The sequence below is a fragment of the Protomyctophum bolini genome, assembly GCF_963924005.1.
Source record: "Protomyctophum bolini genome assembly, chromosome: 18".
NCBI classification, from domain to species: Eukaryota; Metazoa; Chordata; class Actinopteri; order Myctophiformes; family Myctophidae; genus Protomyctophum; species Protomyctophum bolini.
The window spans coordinates 6581576-6588519 of NC_137879.1; the positions used below are offsets into that span (position 1 = coordinate 6581576).

The following is a 6944-nucleotide window of genomic DNA, read 5'->3' on the forward strand; positions in this document are numbered from 1 at the left end:
ATGTGTGCACATACCTGCTACTTAAGGCGGTTTAGGGCAGAGGTTCCCAACCACTGGTACTGGGACCACTACTTGAGCCTCCTTCTGGTGCAGGTCCTCAGAGGAGTCGCCCCAAAAAAGAAGAAAAAAAAGACAAAAGTGTAATGAAATTATTTATATTACTACAGGTAGTTCTTCTGGCCAAGCAATTGGTTGAAATATAGGCTATCCAGCCGTTGCTGAAAAGGAGCATGACAGCACACCCATTAGAAGATTTTGAGAACGGGTTAATCACATTAGAAATATCATCAGTTGTGCTGATTAGTGATTAGACAGAGTTTTGTCAGACCAGCAGCATTATTGGCTACTATTATAGGTACTGTATACGCTCCTGTATTTTTATCAGTTATTAATGGTGGCCAAAGTTTCTGAGGTGGTACTTTAAAAGTTAAAAAAAAAGGTTGGAAACCAATGGTTTAGGGTTAAGCTTCACATCAATTATTCAAAGATACGCTCAACAAGATGGATCCTATATCTCAAGTGCAAATTGGAATGGCTCACTTTAACCACAAGATTTGGCAATGAATATTTAAATTGTTCCCTTTAATAATTGATAAGGAAGTGACCCCCTGACTGTGCCCTTGCTATCCCATTCTGAACGGGAACCCATTTTTGTGTCAGCATCATGATATGCTTTAGCCATTTAAAAATAGCAGATCTACAGGTCTGCTATTTTTGAAAAATCGAAGAACGACTGACATTTTTAGAATCTGATCTCAGGTCAGAATGGGTTCATCAGACCAGTGTGTGTCCAGTGGAAACCTCGTATGAATCTGATCTCAGGTCAGAATGGGCTATTTGAGGATGCTAGTCTGGGAGTAGATTTGAGCTACCATAGGAGGCCCAACAGACGGTGGTGGAATTACTCAAATGTTTTACATAAAAGTATCAATACTTTTTTCCAAACGTGTATTGTTTGAAAATAGCATATCTATGTTCACAGTGTGTTGCATTGCACTGCTTCAGGACATTATTTCAATGGCCAGGCTTATATACTAATAAGCATTATTATTTACATATTATTATAATATGTGATATGAAGCAGGCTCTGTGTACGCGTGTATCTTGGAGTATGCGTTCAATCACATAATTGCAATTTCCGCCTGGCTGGAAAGGAAGGCCACCATAGGGGCCATCACGTGCACAGACTCAAACACTACACTGACTGTCATACAATGTAGTTTCCACACCGACAGCCGTGGACAGAAGAAGCTGTCCGCAGCTTCTATTCCGAGTTTTTAGACAGCTGGTGGATGGAAAAGAAGCTCCACCTCCGCGGACAACTACCGCGGAGGAGAGCATTTCTGAGAATCTGGCCGTCGTGGCAGTTGTCCGCGGAGGTGGAGCTTAAGTTTTTGCATTTTTTTTGCAATTTTTGCAAATTTTTGCAATTTTTTTAATCATAAACTAAGACACAAGTTTCTGGTGTGAAGAAAGACAAATCTTCTGCATACTAGAAACAAGCACATGATGACAGCCAGGCCTCAGGCAGGCATGAACTATCTATGCAGGTACAGATGGACAGGCATGACCAATCAATCTATGCAGGTACAGATGGACAAACTAGAGGCAGTGCCAGTGGCTACTGATCCAAAAAGGAAAATGAATGATAATATACCTACACCTACTGCCATATTTTTCTAAATTGAATGCAGTGATTATGTTATGCAATGACGCTACTGTCGTCATAATTATGAGCTTGTAGATACGCTATTTTCGGGGTGCGATCCCACACTCTTTATCTAGCGGAGATGCGACGTACAACATGGATTTAGAAACAAATTGTTTCAACGCAAAATGCTACGTTCAAGTTCAGAAAAAAAGCAATTCTCCTGAATGGGTAATGGCATGGAAAGGAGGCATTTGCATTTTTTTCCTTCCACCATAGCAGTAAATGCTACATTCAGGGTCTGGAGAGGGCAGTTGTTTTACAGACGGGTAAAGGGCAGGGCCACAGGTATACGTTGACGTCTGTGTGTACTGCACGTGCCTGCTGATGTGGATGGTGTGCTGCTTCTTCTGTCTGGCTGGACTGTGCTGTGGTGGAGCCTCTGGTCTGAACCCCCGACTCCTCATAATGTACCGCTCTGGTCTGGCTGTCCCTCTGGAACATAGGAGTACTTTAACTGTACAATGTACCACTCTGGAACAGAGTAGTTTAACTGTACAATGTACCACTCTGGAACATAGGAGTAGTTTAACTGTACAATGTACCACTCTGGAACATAGAGGAGTAGTTTAACTGTACAATGTACCACTCTGGAACATAGGAGTAGTTTAACTGTACAATGTACCACTCTGGAACATAGGAGTAGTTTAACTGTACAATGTACCACTCTGGAACATAGAGGAGTAGTTTAACTGTACAATGTACCACTCTAGAACATAGAGGAGTAGTTTAACTGTACAATGTACCACTCTGGAACATAGAGGAGTAGTTTAACTGTACAATGTACCACTCTGGAACATAGGAGTAGTTTAACTGTACAATGTACCACTCTGGAACATAGAGGAGTAGTTTAACTGTACAATGTACCACTCTGGAACATAGGAGTAGTTTAACTGTACAATGTACCTCTCTGGAACATAGAGGAGTAGTTTAACTGTACAATGTACCTCTCTGGAACATAGAGGAGTAGTTTAACTGTACAATGTACCACTCTGGAACATAGAGGAGTAGTTTAACTGTACAATGTACCACTCTGGAACATAGAGGAGTAGTTTAACTGTACAATGTACCACTCTGGAACAGAGTAGTTTAACTGTACAATGTACCACTCTGGAACATAGAGGAGTAGTTTAACTGTACAATGTACCACTCTGGAACATAGAGGAGTAGTTTAATTGTACAATGTACCACTCTGGAACATAGAGGAGTAGTTTAACTGTACAATGTACCTCTCTGGAACATAGAGGAGTAGTTTAACTGTACAATGTACCACTCTGGAACATAGGAGTAGTTTAACTGTACAATGTACCACTCTGGAACATAGAGGAGTAGTTTAACTGTACAATGTACCACTCTGGAACATAGAGGAGTAGTTTAATTGTACAATGTACCACTCTGGAACATAGAGGAGTAGTTTAATTGTACAATGTACCACTCTGGAACATAGAGGAGTAGTTTAATTGTACAATGTACCACTCTGGAACATAGAGGAGTAGTTTAATTGTACAATGTACCACTCTGGAACATAGAGGAGTAGTTTAATTGTACAATGTACCACTCTGGAACATAGAGGAGTAGTTTAATTGTACAATGTACCTCTCTGGAACATAGAGGAGTGGTTTAACTTAGCCGCAATTTGCAACTCTAGATTTTTTTACAATTGGCTGAATCTAGAGTTGCAATAACCTCCATCGACTTCCTATGCATGGTTTTGGTTTTGCATTGGTTTGTGACCTCCTGGTCTTAAATTACGTTAAACTCACCAACATTGCAGCTGTAGTCCAAGCTTGAATTATCCTCTTTCGATCTGGTGTCGCTTGTTTATCATAAAAGTCCCCGTAAAAAAAGTTATGAGCTACTTTCTGTCCAAAATATTCCACAACTATTATTCCGAGCCGCCATCTTGGATTTTTTCAACGTGCCATAAAACAAGACGTGAGGGGGAGCGCTTGTTTAATAGAATCTTACCTGCGCAGGTAAGACACCCAAAGAAGAGGCCGACACCCTAGGGAGGGAGGGACACTATTAAACAAGCGCTCCCCCCCACGTCTTGTTTTATGGCACGTTGAAAAAATCCAAGATGGCGGCTCGGAATAATAGTTGTGGAATATTTTGGACAGAAAGTAGCTCATAACTTTTTTTACGGGGACTTTTATGATAAACAAGCGACACCAGATCGAAAGAGGATAATTCAAGCTTGGACTACAGCTGCAATGTTGGTGAGTTTAACGTAATTTAAGACCAGGAGGTCACAAACCAATGCAAAACCAAAACCATGCATAGGAAGTCGATGGAGGTTATTGCAACTCTAGATTCAGCCAATTGTAAAAAAATCTAGAGTTGCAAATTGCGGCTAAGTTTAACTGTACAATGTACCACTCTGGAACATAGAGGAGTAGTTTAACTGTACAATGTACCTCTCTGGACAAGTGGCATGTTGTGAGCTTGTAGATCTGCTAATTCCCACAAAAAAATGTTTCAAACTGTTATGAAACTATTATGATGATTTTGGACAATAATTGTGATTATCTCAAATAATCAGTCAATAATGTAACAATTGTGACAGGCCTATCAATAATCAATCTAATGCAGTTCATAATAACATTAATTAAATTTCACCTGCACGGAATTTCTTTCTATCTGCAAAGTGTTTCATAAAAAAAAATCTTTGTATGAAATACATAGAAGATAATTCAAGCTTTCCATACAGCTGCAATCTTCGTGTTTAGGAGTAGGACTTTTCTGTTTGGATGTATTGGGCTGTCAATGCAGTGTTGTAACTCTAGAATCTACTCTAGATTCAACAGATTGAAAATAAAATCTAGTAAATAAATGCAAATTGCATGGTCCATAGTTAAAACTCGATCCACCTGATGTTATGGACCCTATAATAAAACATGTTCTGATCTGATGAATTCAATATGAAGGACACCAATGGAAACAAGCCACCGGCTTGCTTGGGAACTTATTTTTTGAACTGTACTTGCCTGTGCTTTTTTTCTGCAAGGCAGAAGTCCTACGCTCATTCTGTAGCTCCGGAGCTACACAGAATGAGCGTAGGGAGAGGGCACATATGGGGCTACAAGGCTGTAAGAAATGTAAATAAATGTTAGTATACGGCTAGACGCACCGTTTCCGTGGCTAGTTGATTACGTTTCCTCCACACTGATTGGATCTCCACGCCGTCCAGGACTTCATCTGTAAACATTATTAATTATTTATGTATTTATTTGAATGATCATACATGAATCTACAGGCACTGTGTGGTGGAGGAGCTGCTAGCGGTCTGCTAGGCTAAGGATCCTAGCATGACGTCACTTCCCTTTGTCTTGTTGTCGTTGCCATGACAACGACGCCCCTAGTACACTAGACGAGGCGCGTTCGCAAATAGCGCACTGAGCAATGCAAACTTATAGGCGAGTGCGCTCCGGTGCGGCATTTCAAACAGAGCCATTAAGTGTGTGCCGTGATGGACATCTGTGCACTCACATTATTTTTAACCCATTCTGACCTGAGATCAGATTCATACGTTTCCACTGGACACACTGGTCTGATGAACCCATTCTGACCTGAGATCAGATTCATACGTTTCCACTGGACACACTGGTCTGATGAACCCATTCTGACCTGAGATCAGATTCATACGTTTCCACTGGACACACTGGTCTGATGAACCCATTCTGACCTGAGATCAGATTCATACGTTTCCACTGGACACACTGGTCTGATGAACCCATTCTGACCTGAGATCAGATTCTAAAAATGTCAGTCCGTTTAAAAAATAGCAGACCTACAAGCTTGTAGCGCGCCGCTCGTAGATCTGCTATTTTTCAATAGCTAAAGCATAACATGATGCAGAATGGGTTAAAAGCATGTATTTTGGCCTCGCAAGACACACTTGTGTCATCCTGTGTCTTCTGTCGGTAGGCCTAATGACTGCCTCGATGCATTTCCAATGGGAGTCACATGGTTTGACCTTAGAGTATATGAATAGGTTGAGAATCACTGCTAGAGCCGTATAAATCTTCTCTTAGGGGTCCCTGGCATATCTTTTCAAATGGGGGGTCCGCGGGGCTAATTAGTGTCAATTTGGGGGTCCTTAGCATGACAAAGTTTAGGGACCACTGCTGTAACTGAACATTATGGACTTTGCTGCCAGAATGTCTCGCTTTCATTTCCACAAAGACAGCATGTCTGCAAACAGCAGCTGATGAATGGCATTCTGAAAGCAGTGGTATATATACAACGAGATTTATATCCTTTCATGATTTTTCATCTTGAAGGCTTGGCATAATCCTTTAATGGCCTGTATATCGCATAAATATGGGCATTTAAACCATGGCTATACGGTTCGGCTTCATGACATCCCAAAATGTTGGTTAATTGTATCATTAGCTATAGCTAGATCTTCACTCTGTTGTCCACTGCCAACGTGGGATTTGATTTGACCTCTTCTGTCAGAGAGATGGTCAGATAAATGTTTTGTGACAATCCAGTTAGGAGTGGTTCTCAAAGTGGGGTCCTTGAGGGGGTTACCGTTCCATGGGGGAGGGGGCTTATTTGCGCGCAGATTATGCACCGTTTAATTCGCAAAAGTGGATTAAATGCACACTTGCAACATGCGCTTTTTGGACAATGCACTGTCGTTTTCTGTTTGAATAAGACAGCATGTCTGCATACAGCAGTTGATAAATGGCATTCTGACATATTTTATGACAGCAGCAATAAAAGGAGATTATACTGTTATACAGCACAGTATATTACATTATTGATTTTTCATCTTGAAGGCCTGCATGGAATAATCTTTTAATGGCCTCTATCGAATAACTATCAGCATAAACCCAGTGCTGATTCAGCTTTAAAAGCCTATAGTAAGATGTCTTTTTATGGCATATCATTGACAGATTTTCACTTCATCTGCTGCATGTTAAAGCTTTCAAAACTGGAAACCTGAAGAATACGGGATGTAGACACTTCCCCGTGCTGGCTTTCCTGCCTTGTCCTTACAGTGTGTGTGTGTGTGTGTGTGTGCTGTGGGTGAATCTATAGTAGCCAGTCTGTAGTTACAGAAACCTGTACTGTGATCGAGTAGATCGCAGTAGTTTAAAAAGTGTTCACCGGTGAGAAAGTCAAAATCTCTTTAAGAGCAGAAAAGTCGTAAAAAGGAGAGGAACCAAGTACAGACCCTTGGGGAACCCGTGTCAATGAAGTAAGGTTTAGTTTAGGTTTCTCAGCG

At 41.0% G+C, this 6944-nt stretch overlaps 1 protein-coding gene across 2 annotated transcripts in view; it reads right to left on the minus strand.

The window, feature by feature from the left end:
* The window catches only part of sncgb (synuclein, gamma b (breast cancer-specific protein 1)), a 24156-nt gene extending 24050 nt beyond the window's left edge, over positions 1–106 (minus strand). For both annotated transcript variants that reach the window (XM_080789213.1, XM_080789212.1), the window contains exon 1: positions 15–106. The gene's annotated coding sequence lies outside the window, so the exon portion shown is untranslated. The remainder of the gene's footprint in view (positions 1–14) is intronic.
* Between the last annotated feature and the right edge of the window lie 6838 nt (positions 107–6944).